Here is a 15,832-nt window from a genome sequence, read left to right as displayed (position 1 = left end):
TTAACCATGGACAAAGAAATAGAGGGACAACTCCCTTTCTTAGACGTCATGGTCATACGCAAAACTGACCTCCTTTTGGGACACAAGGTCTATGGAAAACTGACCCACATAGACCAGTACCTACACAAAAACTCCAACCACCACCCACAGCAAAAAAGAGGCATAATCAAAACACTGGTAGACCGTGCAAATCAGAACTGTGAAGCTCAATTTCTTAGCACCGAACTCAACCATCTGAATTGGGCCCTACAGGCAAATGGCTATTCCAAGAATGAAATCACAAGAGCCATCAAACTAAGAAAACAACACCAAACTGAAGAAGAAAAACAGCCACCCATAAATAAAGTATTTCTGCCGTACATCAAACTGCACCAGAGCACAGACAGAGTTCTGACTCCTGTCCTCTGAAGATGCTGGCTACAGAGACTGGCAAAACATTAGGTAGAAAAACCTTAAGAACATGGCCAAGCAGCCCAGAAAATCCATAACAACCAAACAAAGGAGTAACTAGTATGTCAATTTTGTAATGTAAAATAACACTGTTTTTGTGGTATAACTGTAATGTTTTTACTACTTTTAAAATTAGCATATGTGATATTACTAAATGGCGGAAGGGGAATGTAACATGATGCTAATTGTGGTTTATGCTGTCTCTTATGCTGTTGCTTCATCTTGTCTTGTGAGTGCTGAAGATATTATAAAGTGGACTAGGAAGTGGCTGTGCTTTGTACCATAGGCCAACAGTTTACAGCATCCAGATTTTCCCAAAACAGCCACTAAAATGTTGCTTCCTCTGTGCGCTTGTGAGAAATAACGAAGAAAGGGTTGCTTTGGAAAAAAATAGTAATAATATAATAGCAACTGCCTTGAAATTGCCAACCTTAGCAAACCAGAATTCATAATCGAAGAATGATCCTGGATTATGACCCAAATTTGTAAAGGAGCACAACAAGTTGGGAGTCCAGGTTACGTGTCAAGCTTTCATTTAATTTAATTTAGCTGCTCCTGCAGGCAGCGAGTTCCAAGTGAGAGGAAACAGACATGGTTCCTTCCCAGTAAGTCAGGGTTCTGAGGAATTCTGGTTTACTGCTAGACGTGAATGAAAGTAAAAGGAGAGGGGATGTTTTCTGCTTAAAATCAGCCATGTTGTGAAGGTGTAGAGTGAATTGGCCATGGATGTCTGGAAGGATGTCAATCCTCCCCCTCCCATTTCCCCATGGACACCCCACTCACTCCCGGTCTACTTGGTCAATTAGTTCAAGGAAATGTATAGGCTGCCCTTCTGTCTATGCTGATTGCTCATGGCAACTCTGAACAAATAAACAACAAACAAATTTTGTTTAAAAGATTAATTGTGGATAGGAGTTGCAGGGAGCAGGGAGAGACATTCAGTAGGGGTGACTGACCCCCCTTTTTTTCACTCTGTGGGAAACAATAATCGGAGGAGGGGGTTTCATTGGCTAAATGGGACAGTGCATTCTATAAATGCAGCAATATGTCTTTGTGGACGTATGCTCTGTTGAGTTCAATAGGACTTATTCTTGAGTCTCTGTCAACCGAACTGTGACTAGTCCAAATGAAGGTGGGGGGAAGGGAAACCCATATCCTTCGATATGAGGCAAGGGGAAACATGCTAAGTGACTGCCCAGCCTTTGACTGTGGAGATGGAGAAAGATAATGGAATCTAACATCCCTTGGGGTGAAACTTGCTACTTCAAACTGACTCCTAAAAGTCTCTGTTGTGATACTTTAAACAAGACTTTCAGCATCTGGCTAAAAAGATTTGTAGAATTCCTTTGTCTTTTCCAACACCCCCAACTCTGCAATGCCCAACCTGACAAAAACTCCTGCAGGACCTAAAAGCTGATGTTTGCTTTAAAGATGCTTGTTTTAGTGGTTCAATAAACATATTGCTGGCTGAGTAGCTCAGTGGGTAGAATCATTTAGTTGTAGAGGCAGGAATCAGGACTTGAATTCTCCCCCTGCCCCCAGGAGAAGACTCATTTTCTACAGCCTTGGGCAAGATGCACAGTCCTAGAACACCACCTGAAGAAAGGACTGGTAAATCACTTTATATAGTAGGATCCCCATATCTGCGGGAACGGTACACAGAGTTTCACTTATTGGTGGTTTGCTGCAGCCCTATATACAACATGCAAGGGCTCCTTCTTGTGGTTTTTGTCCTGCCCCCTTGTGGCCTTTGTCCCACCCCCTTGTATATTGTATATAGGCTTCTCTGTATCCACAGTTTCTGGCATCCACTGTAGATTTTGGAAGTGATCCCCCATGGATACGGGGGCTCCACTGTATCTAGAAAACCTTAAGTCATAAGTCAGAATCAACTCAATGGCACATCAATAATTAATAATAATAAATAAGTGTCCCTTCACACAAAAACCATCCCAATCCTCTGCCTTGCCCCACCCAACTTGTATGTTGGTCATGAATTCCCACACTGTGAAGATACAGGGGCTGGGGAACATGTTGCATCTTTGATAGATATAAGAATTCTGCATGCAGATATCACTCCGATGAAAGTGAATAGAGTGCCTTCTGTGTAGAAACTTTGTAATGCGTCATGTGTGTTTAAAACTGAAAGTCAAGAGAGTGACCAGAACAGTTCATGCTTTGGGACAATGTTAATCCGGCAATTATTTGAGCAGCAAATGAGTTCTAAATATCAAAGGGCAAGAGAGTAAAAACAAGCCATCTGAGAAGTGGAAATGCAATATGCTGAGTACTTGAAAACTAGCCACCATAAATTTTTTATCTGATAGTGGGAACGCAAGATAAAATAGAAGAAAACTGACAGAGGATTAAGAGGAACAGTAAACAATGGACAGTGAAATGGGGACAAAGCTGGGAATGTAACTATAAAGTGCTAAAGGAAATCCCTCAGTATTAATTCAGTAAGAGTCACTTGCATGGTTGAGGCCCCAGCTTGATTGCAGGGGAGTTTTGTCACTCAGCAAGAGAAAGCTTTTAAAAGTTAAATTAAAATGAAAGCACAGTCCTACAGCCCAATCAGTTTGCACACACTAGGCATAGTTGGAGGCTGAAATCCTATCCATTTCAGAGACATTCCATTGCATTCCAGTGGCCGATCTCTGTGCGAAGAGGCATGATGGGGCTTACACCGCTGATTTTAGAAATAAATTTCATTGTGATGAAGGGCTGTGTGAACCCTCTGTGGATGAAATAATCTCAGACAAGAATGACATCTATCTCTATTTACATAAACAGAAATTTAACCTGTCTCTCCGCATTAACAGGCCACAAAGGCAGAAAGAGATAAACCTTATTTGAAGCTCTATTCATAGCCCAGCAAGTGGTGTGGTTAAAAAGGAGCTGCCTAATAAGCTCTAAGCAAGGGCTTCCTAAGTGTGTCCTGGCTTTCTCCTCTCATTAACTTTGCCATAAGCTGTGAAAAAGAGAGAAGCTTTAGCTCACCCTTAGCTGTTTAAAAAAAGGGGGAGAAAAATCTTGCTGATGGGCTTTGCTCACCATTCTTTCATCATACTGGTGCATACTGGTGCAGCAGCTTTTCTGCATCAGTTCAAGTAACCATGTCCCTGAACTGATGTAAATGGATCCGTTTTTTCTTCTTCAAAAAAACCAGCAATGAAGGGGAGAAACTGTGGATTTCGGGGTGCAAACACCAGGCTGATTCGCATTTCTCTTGGTGTCACATGGCCAACCGGAAAAAAAAGTGAATCCATCTACTCTGAACCTGTAGTGTTTCCCGCATTTTTTCCAGTGTACTTACACCCTTACTCAAAAAGTAATGTGTGTGACCCCACGTTAGCTTGGATCCAGCTCATATGGACAGGACAGAGATAAATCTCCCCTATCTAGTTTCTTCCAATGTTTGCACTCTCCATAGGATCTTGAAAAAGGGCAGGGGGAAGCCTCAGTTGGCCATAGTGAACGATTGCTTTTTAACCTCCTTCAGGGATCGCAGTATGGGAGCTTTAAAGACCTCCTGCCTTCTGTTTGATTTGGGATAGAATGCACTTTTCCACGAAGCATGCTGTCACCAGTTATCATACCAGAGTTAAGCACAACTTGAGAGATGTATAAAGAAACTTCCAGTTTCTTGCATTAAGCAATGATACTGTCCCCTAAACCACTGGGGGCCATTTTGACACCGGGGAACGGTTTAATTGAAGACCATTCTCCCAAAGACCGAGGGGGCGGTGGGAATTGTCATGCAGTAGGTTGTTGGGGGATAGCTTTGAATCAAGCTCATTACATGTATTGTGCCGGGACAGATGAGCGGTGGGCGAGCAGGAGCAGGTGGTGAGCTGCAATTGAAGCTCCACCTCCTGTTAGATCTGCAGTGGCTTAGAACCTAATAGGAGTGCAGGCTCCTATTAGGTCTTAATGCCACTGGCAAAGCTGATCTAGCAGCAGCAGGAGGGGAGCGGGGAGCAAAGCTCTGCCTCCTCTTAGATCCGCAGTGGCTTAGAACCTACTACAGGCACACTGACAGGAGGCGGAGCTTCGCTGGCCGCTCACCTCCTGCTCACCCCTCATCTGTTCCGGCAACCCAGTCCTTCCAAGGCCACGGACTGGGACCGGTCCACAGCCTGGGAGTTGGGGACCTTTGCCCTAAACAACTGTTTCACTCTTGGCTTAATTGTCTTTACAGAATTTCTGGTTGTCACTTAAGGTCCTGTGAGGGGGTGCAGGTGCACACCCCAAGTGAGGTGTCTGGCCCCAGCACACAGGTAGCAGGCAGCCAGAAGACGGGTGAGTTGCTTCAGGATCCGGCCAGCTTATAGTACTGTGGGGAAAGCAGAGGAATGGCTGCTGTAATTCTAATAAAAACTGAATCAAGTCAGAAAGCTGAGCTGAAGCCCATGGAGTTCTTAACAGGGAACCCTGGCTGTGCTGGTGAGGAGGCTGACAAGGCGCACTGGCCCCAAGAGAGTTTTTGCCCAATAAATATTCATAAATGGCACAATCAACTTACTTGTATCCATTTTAATTGAAAGGACCAAAATAGTAATATATGATGATGATACTAACATTCTAAAGCTTAGCTATCAAACCCATTCCTGTTTTCAAAGGGCCATTTAAAACAAAAGTATAGGCATAGAATTTAGGAGGTACAGGGTGTGAATTACCTTTGTAATTTCTGATGCATTTTGATGCATTAATTTTTTTGTCTCATAGTTATCAATACTTGTATAATGTAGCTCATTATCATTGTTCATACTATATTTTTCTCACTTATTTTCTTGATCTGAAATTGTGACAGTTTTCAACGCCAAATTCACAACAGGAAAACACGATCAAAGAGGTGGCAAAAGAAAATATGAGGAATATGTTTTTCTTCTAGCCACATTGTTCCTTCCAGTTAGGCGGAGATTAAATGTCTGGTCTTTTCTTGGTATGTTATCACTGCATATTTCTATAGGGTTCTGTCAAATTCATACTGTGATCTTCACTGAGCACCTTAAGTATATGTTACCAGGTCATTAGGGAGGGGAGAACCATATCTTTGCTTCTGGGATAGTAAAATAAGCTCAGTGGATTCTATGCTTTACTATTCAATCTTTTACCTTTCATTAAGTCTCTAAGCACATTGAATCTGAAGGTCCCCTATTTGCTATTCTGCAAATATTTGTGATGGTTGAAAGAGCCTAGATAATTCACTTGTTCATACAGTATAATTTCCTTTGTGTATCTACACATGAGCAAAAATGCCAAGAAACATCTGGAAGCACACACTTTTTAAAGCAAGACAGTTGCATACTTTCCACAAGGCAGCTATATCCAGACTGCAGCAATCCATGTGTTCCGTAGAAAATGTCCTAAGGTAAATTAAGTTGCTTCCCAACACCACTCCTGGAAATGTGACACACACAATTGGAAGCCAGCTCTGTGGGCAATGCATTTTGTACTGGCCTCTGTCAACTTAACAGGCTGAATCATCCTACACCTCCAGTAATTTTGTAATTCAAAGACCTGGAACAGCATGCACAACTAATATTCCCTGGCTGTGAGAAGCAAAAAATTAAAAATTAATTACCATGTACTGCATCACTCCATTGGTGAGTGTTGGATTCTGCAAAGTCACAAAGCCTTATTGTATCCCGAAGAGGGCCTGAACCCAAAGCAAGCATTGTCACCCCTTTTTTGTCATTGACACCCCTTTTCCTAAGCTAATGACTGGAGCTTGTACGACTGTAAACACAACACACATTGTGTTTACAGCAGGGATGTCACCCAAAACAGATATGCTGTGCTGATGATTTTCCTCACTATCATGAAGTGTGGATTCCCTTACTGTATGGATTGCCACCATCCTATTATGGGTCCCCATGCTCTTATCCACAGCTATCAGGAATAGAGACGGGCACTTACTGTGGTTCACCGCAGTTCGGCAGATCAGGCCTGCAGGTGTTGCATGAGTGATCCAGATTCCACACCCTGCCTCCTCCTTCGGGCACCCCATCAGAAGGACTACCGCCAACTTCCCTGACTGACCTCCTCCTCTGAATGGGCACCAGTGGAGAAGTTAGGGTGCAGAATCCAGATCACCCGCGGAACACCTACAGGCATAATCCACCAAACTGCACCAAGATGTGATAAGTGTCCATTTCTAGCTGTCTGTTCTAGGAGCTGTGTGTGCAGACCCTGATTTGGGTGCACATTCTGGAGCCCTAAAATCTCTCCATTAGAAGAGTGCTTGGCTCCAAGGAAGGTCTTACCAAGAACAGTGACCTCCTCAAAAGCAAAGGTGCTCCTTAACATTAAGATCATCCTAACAGGGTGACCTAAATGTGAATGGCTTACATCTGAACTGAACTTTAGCCGCAATCTCATACGGCAGTAGTTTCTAGATTTTCATTTAGAAGAGCCCAATGCTGAGAATACTAATTTAAGTTTGCTTCAGCACTTTTTAGTCCAAACCTGTACACCTGATTCCTGCAGACCTCTCTGCTATGTATAACTTTGGGCTGCTTACAAAGCTTTATGTGGTTTTGCTTGTCCTGTTACTGTTCTGGTCTGGTGGTTAGCTGACTCTAGAATGTTTTGGTCTTGGCTCTAGAACTGATGTACTGACTGGTAGGACTTGACTTGCACATTGTAACATCCCTGACTGTGCATCTGGCTTCCCTTTTTCCATACTGGGTCACAATTGTCCCCCTACCACTTTGAGCTAAGAATGTACACACTTCACCTCTGAACGTTGCCTGTTTCAGGAAAAGACAATATATATCCAGACATACAAATAAAGACACACAGGACAAATTGTTCACCTTCTGTTGCTAAAGAAGCCCCCTCCCACCATCAACTTTTATTAAAAATGTGTTGCAGCAACCAAAAAATCAGTTGCAATGACAAAGAAACGCAACCAATAAAAATAGCTCTCAGAAGAAAGAAGGAGCCGCAGTTTTCCAACTTCTGTGTACCTTCAGTGGGATTATAGGCCATGCCTGTCATCATGCCATGTTGAAAATGAACACTCACACAGAACAGTTTATTATGTCAAATGAGGCATCTGCTACTTGCTTGGATGGCAAATTGGCAGGTCTTTAATATTGTCGTATTGATCCAAAAAAGAAAGTAAATAACCAAGTGTCCATGGAAACCGCACACAGTTGTATCCTGTTACTTTACCCCTAATTGTGAGTTTAATTTTGGCAAACAGAACCAGATGGGCAGCAGCAGAGGACAAAGTCTTCTCCTTCGCCAGATATCAGGGGTGACCTGGATGAAAACAACATAGTTTTCTCCCAAAACATTCTCCTTACATTCCTTTTCTTCAATATTAAGGTTTAAGGTTATTGGTTTTTTTAAAAAAAGAGTTTACTATCATACTAGTTGTATTTTTCTTGCCATTTTGCTAAAGGTACAAAAAAGAATTAGGGAAACTAGGGGGTACAAAATATACTGTCTTTGATAATATGATACATTTGTCTACTACCTTGTGGTGCAGTGGGTAAACTGCAGTACTGCAGTGAGAACTCCGCTTATGATCTGAGTTCAATCCCCAGCTCAGGTAGCTGGCTTGAGGTTGACTTAGCCTTCCATCCTTCTGGGCTCAGTAAACTGATTACTCAACTCACTGGCAGGGGATGGACGAGGCAATGTGTAGCCTGCAAATTGTAAACCGCCCAGAGAGAGCTTTAAGCACTGTGACACAGTATATAAGCCACACTCTTTGTTTTACTATGAACAGTCTTAATTATTGTTTAGCACTCTTTTAAAAAAATCCTTTTGTCTCCAACTGCAACACAAGTCATCCCCATTATTCAGGTAGCTGCAGAGTAGAGTATGAATTCTGTTTCTTGTTGCACTCATAACTTAACATGTGTTGGAGAACCTGGAAGTTTCTGCCCTTCTTTTTTTTTGCAGAGATTTGTATCTCACGAGAACCAGTTCCATGTCATATTGGTTAAGAGAACAGGATGTTCCCTGGTACTTTGCTTATGCAAGAGCAATAATAAATAATATGCTTTTCGGAACAAGACTAAAGACACATTGCATGTCACCACATGAAATTATGAGTTTCCTTGATTTTGTTTGCAGTATATCGCTCAAAAATAATATGCCTAGTTCCATGCTAAGGCTCTATTTAAACACAACACAAAATCTGGGAACAACCTGATTTGAGAAGTCGGTCTCAACACGGATGTTCATAATTGTTTTTAGATCAAACCTATATCACATGTAAGGGGAAGAGAATCAGTCCTTTTAAACAGCACTTGGGTAGGTGGAAGGTATGTTCCTAACAGATGTTCGTCCCCTGAAAGGACTAAACCATGTGGAGGGAAGTTGCAACTTCGCAAATGTTGGTGGTCTTCAACTCCGGTCTGTCCTCACTAGACCTGTTGGGAATAGCCATCTGACAACCTCCAGAAGTTTACAAGTTGTCCACTATGGCCTCAATAAAAGGTCCTGGGCTCTTTATACTTCCTTGTTTTCTCTTTCACAGTTTTTTTTTAAACATTTAAATATCTTTCTCATGGAATGGGCCATAACTTCCCCTGCTTGAGGACTGGTATAGTTTCTCCCTGTTCTGGGGTGTACTCAGGGACTGAGATGACTTTGCACATAGCAGGTCCCAAACCACCCTTTATCTACTGTACCTCTGCCATATTTGACTTTTTTTGCCTTTACTGCCTCTGGAGCTGTCGCCAGTGGAATATTGGAGCTTTCCATTAGCAGTCAAGGGAGGGTCTCTATGAGATAATTCTCACTGAAGAGATGGGATCTCCTTTCCACCCCCATCACTATCCTATGGGTCCTTAGCCACCCAGGGACACGAAGATTGCATCTTAAGAATGTATTCGATAAAACTGAAGATGGAAGGCAAGAGCTGATGCAAAACATGAAGAAGGAAAAGAGTGGCTTACATATTTTTACATGACATGAATGTATGGTGCTTTTCAGATCTGAAGAGTGAAAAAATCATGGACAACTGATACAGCAGACCATTTGACAAAATGAAATGTTAGAAACATCTAATAGGAGTGGTACATCTCGCACCTCCTTTTTCATTTTCCCCATGAATGCAAACAGATGTCACATTATTTCTTTCTATTAGTAGCACACGGCTGCCATCATTGGCAAATAAATAAATATTATTATTTTTCCCCTCAGTGCATTGTCTCAATGCATTTTTTTTCCTCTTGAGAGGCCTCCCAGTCCCTTAGGTTCTGATGCATCAGGCAGGAAGGACATCCACACATTGTGATCTTAGCCGCCACCACCCTGTTGATACCTTAAGTCAGTGGCAACACCCATGTGCTCTTATTGTATTTGCTTATTTGATTTGCATCCCGATTCTCTTCCAGAACTAGAACGCAAGGAGATCACAATAAGTTCTTTAAAATAGGTACAAATAAATAGAAAAAACAACCAGCAAGCAATGTTAAAACACAATTCTATAAGTGATAATAGTAGAAAGTAATAACATTAAATGCAATTTTTAAAAGTACACCAGGAATAGTAATAATATATATTTAAACAACAGCACCTACAGTACCTATTAAAATCATTGCCTTGAGCACCCAATCAGCTGTTGAAATACCACATGAGTAGAGAAGTTACAGAAGGACAACAGGAAAAGGGCCAGGCTAGTCTTCTTTGGAAGGGAATTCCACAGCCTGGGAACAGCTCTTCCATCTCTTCACCAAAAGCACGTCTGAAGGCACAATTCTTAATCTGGTACAGAGTAACAGACAGATTGGCAGAAATCCTAAATGATGTAATGTTTGGAGGTAAATCACTGTAGAAATTATCAGTTGCACACTGAACCACACAACTCAGTGTGCAACAGATATGCCGATTTTGTAATTTAAGGCAACTCGCCTTCAACCGTTACACCACTTGGGTTATGCTAATGTGTCCAGGCGAGAGGATTTGGCCATTATCTTTAACTTTTTCTGTATTCTTCATCAATGAGTGCTGAGTAGAGGTGGCTACAAACCAGAAAACTGGTGGTTCACGATGGTTCCTGGCCACCCATGCACCATGAACTGTCACAAACACCCAGAAAAATTAACCAGTTCATGGTTTGTTTTTTTGGGGAGGGTTCATGCCAGGAAGGGGGGTTGGACTGAACCATGAACCAGCCCAATTTGTGGGGTTTTTTTTCCTAGTTCGTAGTTTGGTTCATGCCCATCTCTGGTGTTGAGCCCATACTTCACACACATCATAAACCAGTTGGGGTGGGCAACTGTGGCCCTGCAAGTGCTTTTTGACAGCAATTCACACTATGCCCTCACCATTGGCTATGGCTTTTGGAAATTGGAGTCCAACAACATGTGAAGGGCCACAATTTCCCACACCTGTTACAGAACATATCAGGCATGGCAACTGAACAGTAACTGAGTTCTCTTTTAGTCTTCTTTGGGAATTTATAGGAGAAATACTGTACTGTTTCCACATAGTTGGTATTTACAGAGTGCTTTTCCTTCAAGAATTTCACTTGGCATGTTTTTCCTTAGAAAACTGGGGGAAGTTAAGGCTTAAATGTTGAGCCATGCCATATTTCACTGGGGCCTACGTCTTGCTCCTGGCCTGCAATTTCCACACGCTTTTGATATTGGTTGGGCTAGAATGGGCCTGCTGGAAGTGACAAGATCTAGAAGCTTACCAATTGCTCACTGTGGCCTCAATAAAAGGCCCTGGGCATTTTACATCCTCTCCACACACTCTGTTTTTTCCCCTCATAATTTTTTAAAAACTATTCAGATGTCCCTTGAACGAGATGGAAGATATCTTTCCTTGCTCCAGGATTGGCACAGTTTCTCTCTGTTCCAGCGACACCCCATATTTCAGTGAGTGCTACATCTTGAATCCCATTTGTCTCTTCATTAAAACTCCAATCAATCCTGTCATGTTCACTGTTCTATCACCACCCATAGAGCTGAGTAATTCCTGACAGCAGGTTGACCAACTGCTCACAGGCAGTCTCTGAAAAGCCATCTACTACTCTTTGGCTTCTGCTCTGCTGACATCTGTTGCAGAAAGCAAGTTTACCACACCCATGTGTCAGTGTGCATGCAACCGGTTCCCAGGAGAAAGCCTGTACAGGGAGGGATTGAAGCATTTTGATTCCTATTCCCAGAAATGTATTTATTCATTTTTTTTCCCTATGTGTTAGCCTTAAGGTCAACGAGAAAAACAAACACTGCAATCCAGCATATCAGGCAAAATCCAAAGAAACAAAACAAAACAAAAAGACAAAAAGACAGGTGGCACCTTGAAGACTAATGATTATATTTTAATGTTCGTTTCCATGGGCACATCCACTTAGAGAGCATAGGGAGCAGCGTAGGGAGTTAGGTATGTTTCAACCCTGCAGATTCAAATGGGATTTAGGCACAGAACCAAGGCTAATAAATGCAGTAGAGAAAAGGAGGCCTGAGATTGCTTCTCAAGTCCCATGAAGGTACCAAGATTACTGACAGAGCAAATGTATTCATGCAGAAGGTCTTATATACAAACATCAACATCAAGTAATCCTGAGAATGATTCTCATTTAAAACATGGAAGCCAATCCTGTTAGTCTCTTGTATATAATACTGAATTCTATAGATTAGTGGCCTGGCATGCTCTAAGACATTTCCCTATGGATATTTATTTGTTATGCTTATATCTCACCATTTAGTCAGTAATTCCAAGGTGCAACTTTCCTCTCTGTAGCATCCTCAACAACAACCCTGTCACGTAGGCCCAGCTAAGAGCAAAGGACTTATCCAAGTCATTTGTTTATGGCTCAGTGGAGACCAAGCCTAATCACTACCTCCCCCTGACTTTCATTTTGCCAAATTTTGGGCAGTGATTTTTGGGCAGGTAGCTGCATCCCTTACAATGAGTCACTTGAAGTGAGCAATGTGTTTGATATCTTAAGAGGGAGCCAACAATGTGCAAATAGGACTCCTCAATATGAACAGTGACTAAGGCTAATCAGGTGGAGAAGGTCTAGAAAGCAGCAGAAAGTGTAGTGTTTGGTGCATGACAGGTTTGAATGGCTCCTTTCACACATTTAGTCAGCACATGAAGAAATGAGAAGTTTTAATAATTTCGAAGTTGATACTTCACCCAGGTCCATTCAAAAATGTCCTCATCCACATTGTGTCCCCACTCTTCTACTGCTTGATCAGTCCATAAAATGAATGTTATAAATGTAACACTGAGGTGGAGAACTTTTGGTCATCTGGAAGTTTTGTCCTTCATCTCCTAGAGGCCCCAACCAGAATAGCCCATGGTAAGGGGTTTGTGGAAGCTGGAGCACAGAACACCTGAGCCAAAATCCTGTGAAGGAAAACTGTATGGCGAGGGAGATCACACTGACAAATGCTCTGGAGTTGGGATGGACAGATTTATATTAGTTTCCATTGACAGCATAAAATAAATGTCAACGCAAATCAGCTCAGCTTTTTAATCCCCCAATCTGTACTTTTTTCTCTACTTTTTCTTCAATTGAGTACATACACATCAGTTCAAGCAATGTGGTCTCACAAGCCCATGCAGCTTATGGCTGAACGGGTGACCAGAAAGTGGATCTCCCAGCTTCCTAGTTCAAGGTGGAAAGCAAAGGTGCACTCACGGGGTGCCAGTTCCCCTCAACCAAGCATCCTTTGTCTCTCCTTTGTGCCCTAATATACTGGGAAATGTAGGAGACCAGGAGGGGGGGAGGGAGGGAGCAGGAAGAAGAGGATATTGGCAATTAGCCCTTGTTTATAAGACCAATTGATGGAAGTCCATTTGCTTTAGCTGTTCAGACAGGAGCTAGAGAGAAGGAAATTGGCAGCCAGACCTTGTTTGTAACTTGTTAAGGAAGTTTTACTGTAGCTGTGCATCCTGCAAATCTGGATGGCTACAGCAGAGCTGCCTTAACAAGCTTCAAGCAACACCTCATTGCCAAATTCCTCTCTTTACTGACTCCTGCGTGTTGGCTAAAGCAAATTCACCCAAGGAACCCTGACTTCCGGGGTGTGAATTCACAGTAGACGACTTGCATTTTTCCCCTGGTGTAGTTGCAGCCTGAGTTAAGGACAATTGTGTAAGTGATTTTCCTCCTTTGCTTTCTCTCTGTAATTTGACCTAGTATGTACTGTAACTGATTGCTCAGTTGGACGATGCAGGGCTGTGCAACAGAAAGCCCTCTATGGGCTGAAGGTTCCTCATCCATGGCTGACTGAATAGGGACTATGAACAACTCTGTGTCTTGCACTTTCTTCTAGCATTGTTGGATTAGTGGTACAGGGTTACCACTTTGTTCCCTTCGCAGGGCTGTCTGTGTTTTCAACAGTTCTGTAGCACATAGAACGAGATTGGGACAGTTTCTTGCAGCCCAGAGAAAAAGCAATAGGAGACTTTGGTTTGAGAAATGTATTGAATGATACATTGCTGCTCAGTCTGAATTCCTGCTAGGAAAAATAACAGTGTGATGTGAGACATCGGAACCTTAAGCAGAGGTACTAACACTTCCGGTACAGTTAATCTGATGAGGACAAGATCTCTTGTTTAAATCCTTACCTCATGTTACAGTTGATCTGCGCTGCTCAATCCTGGCACTCGGCCAGCCTCCAGCTTGCTCTTCAATCTTCCTGGAAAAAAGAAAGAGACAACAATAAACTTGTATGCATTAATACTGTTACAGCAGGTAAGCTGGCAGATCATCATTAAAACTTATCAGATATATCCATTTGATTCCAACACTGTCAGGCTGTAAATTCATTCTGGAGGTAAAGCATGTGCCTGCTGGGATATGCCTGAAGGGGTTCTGGGAATTAAGCCTGCTCTCAAAAACTATTCCAGTTATTTCTGTGACTCAGCTGCTGAAATCAGGATCTTTTTGTGGTCACATGGTGGCATGCTGATTCAGTCTCTGCTCAGGCAGCACACGGGATACAGGAAAGAGCCACCTCACCAGAGAAAAAGCCACTTTCTCCATTGGCATTGAAAGGAAATAATGTGTGGTTAGTGATTTAAAACAACAGCTCTGTATATTGGCAAGAACATTCAGGTGACATAGATGAACGTTATGATGGTTCTTCCAGAGCAGGAAATAAGAAGAAATAAACTATTCTCGTATTCCAAATTACCAAAAGGTTTGGGACCCCATCTGTCTTTTTTCTTGTCTGTTGGGATGCAGAGAGAGGCAGAGCTCCAAAGAAGGGCTGCTATGCTGAACTGTGGAGCATTCTTATATTCTGCTCCTGTTCCTTCTGAAACTTCCTCTGAAGAATATGTGCAGGCTTTATAAAAAGAAGACAACTTAACAACATGAAGCCCACCAGCTTCGTGAGACACCCAGGACTCCAAATCACCAAAAAAAAAAAAAAAAACCACAAACAAAAAACCCACACACTCCAACTTTATTTTTTAATACTGTTACTGAACTAAAAATCACCTTGTCATCTCTATGGGGAAATATTTCCTTATTTTTAGTGGGTCCTCCTGAACCCTCTGGCCCTCCACACCTTTTTTTAAAAAAAATACTGAACACTAGAGGGAGCTGGTAGCTTTTCACATTCTACCAAATTGTAAAGAAAATGGACAAAGGGGGTGGGTCTTCAAAGTCTTGGGATGAGCATGTACAGCCCTGGTGCCCTGGAGGATGACCAGCTCAAGGGACAAACTTCATCTAATGCACCAACACAACCAGGTTCTGATATGTGAACCCCAATACATGTAATAAGTAGCCTGTCCCAAGGAGAGGTAATGAACAGATAAATAGCCAGGTAGATCCAAATAGTTTTCCTTTTCTTGTATTTTTGCTGATATATGGATTATTGGATTCACTTTTTCCTATTTCTTCTCCTTTTGACACCCCAGATGACTAACTTGTTGGACTGGTAAACTAGAATTTTTCCTGTGTTACTATTGGGGCAGCGCTATGGAGACAGAACAGGCTGGCCATTTTCTCCAGAATAAGATGCCCATGTGGCACAGAGAGGGAAGTAACTAGATCTTACTGCCAGATGCTTTGGTTCAAGCCTGGAAGCAGGGGCATGCCATGACGAGAACAGGGAGCAGTTCACCACAAAAATGGTTTTGAGGGAATGCCTCCATGAATGTGGACCACAAGCTGCTGTTGCTGCAGGCAGTTCATTGCCTACCTGTTAAGTCTCTCCTGTTCTTCCAAGTTTGCTGCTTCACAAATACTCTTTCTGGAAATGCTCACAAGCTAGAAAAAAAATCCATTTATTCATTGTGAAAGAATAAAGCATGTCTTTTGAGGAAAAAATGCACATGTGTGTGTACATGTGTGCGTGCACATGTTGTTATAGATTCTGGAGATGGTGTGACTCAACCTTGTCCAGTCAATGAAGGCTTCTTTGTTTCATCTCTCTCTCTC

General features: G+C 42.3%; 1 long non-coding RNA gene across 1 annotated transcript; it reads right to left on the bottom strand.

The window, feature by feature from the left end:
• Positions 1-4,971: 4,971 nt before the first annotated feature.
• LOC144589065 (uncharacterized) lies at positions 4,972-14,939 on the bottom strand. The gene is made up of 2 exons (XR_013544950.1): positions 14,008-14,939; positions 4,972-9,814 (listed from the first exon to the last, which is right to left on the bottom strand). It is a non-coding gene; the product is annotated as an uncharacterized LOC144589065 (long non-coding RNA).
• Between the last annotated feature and the right edge of the window lie 893 nt (positions 14,940-15,832).

This window comes from Pogona vitticeps, chromosome 4, assembly GCF_051106095.1.
Source record: "Pogona vitticeps strain Pit_001003342236 chromosome 4, PviZW2.1, whole genome shotgun sequence".
NCBI lineage: Eukaryota > Metazoa > Chordata > Lepidosauria > Squamata > Agamidae > Pogona > Pogona vitticeps.
Note: the sequence above shows the minus strand (reverse complement) of the source record. Positions and strands in the feature narration are given on the sequence as shown.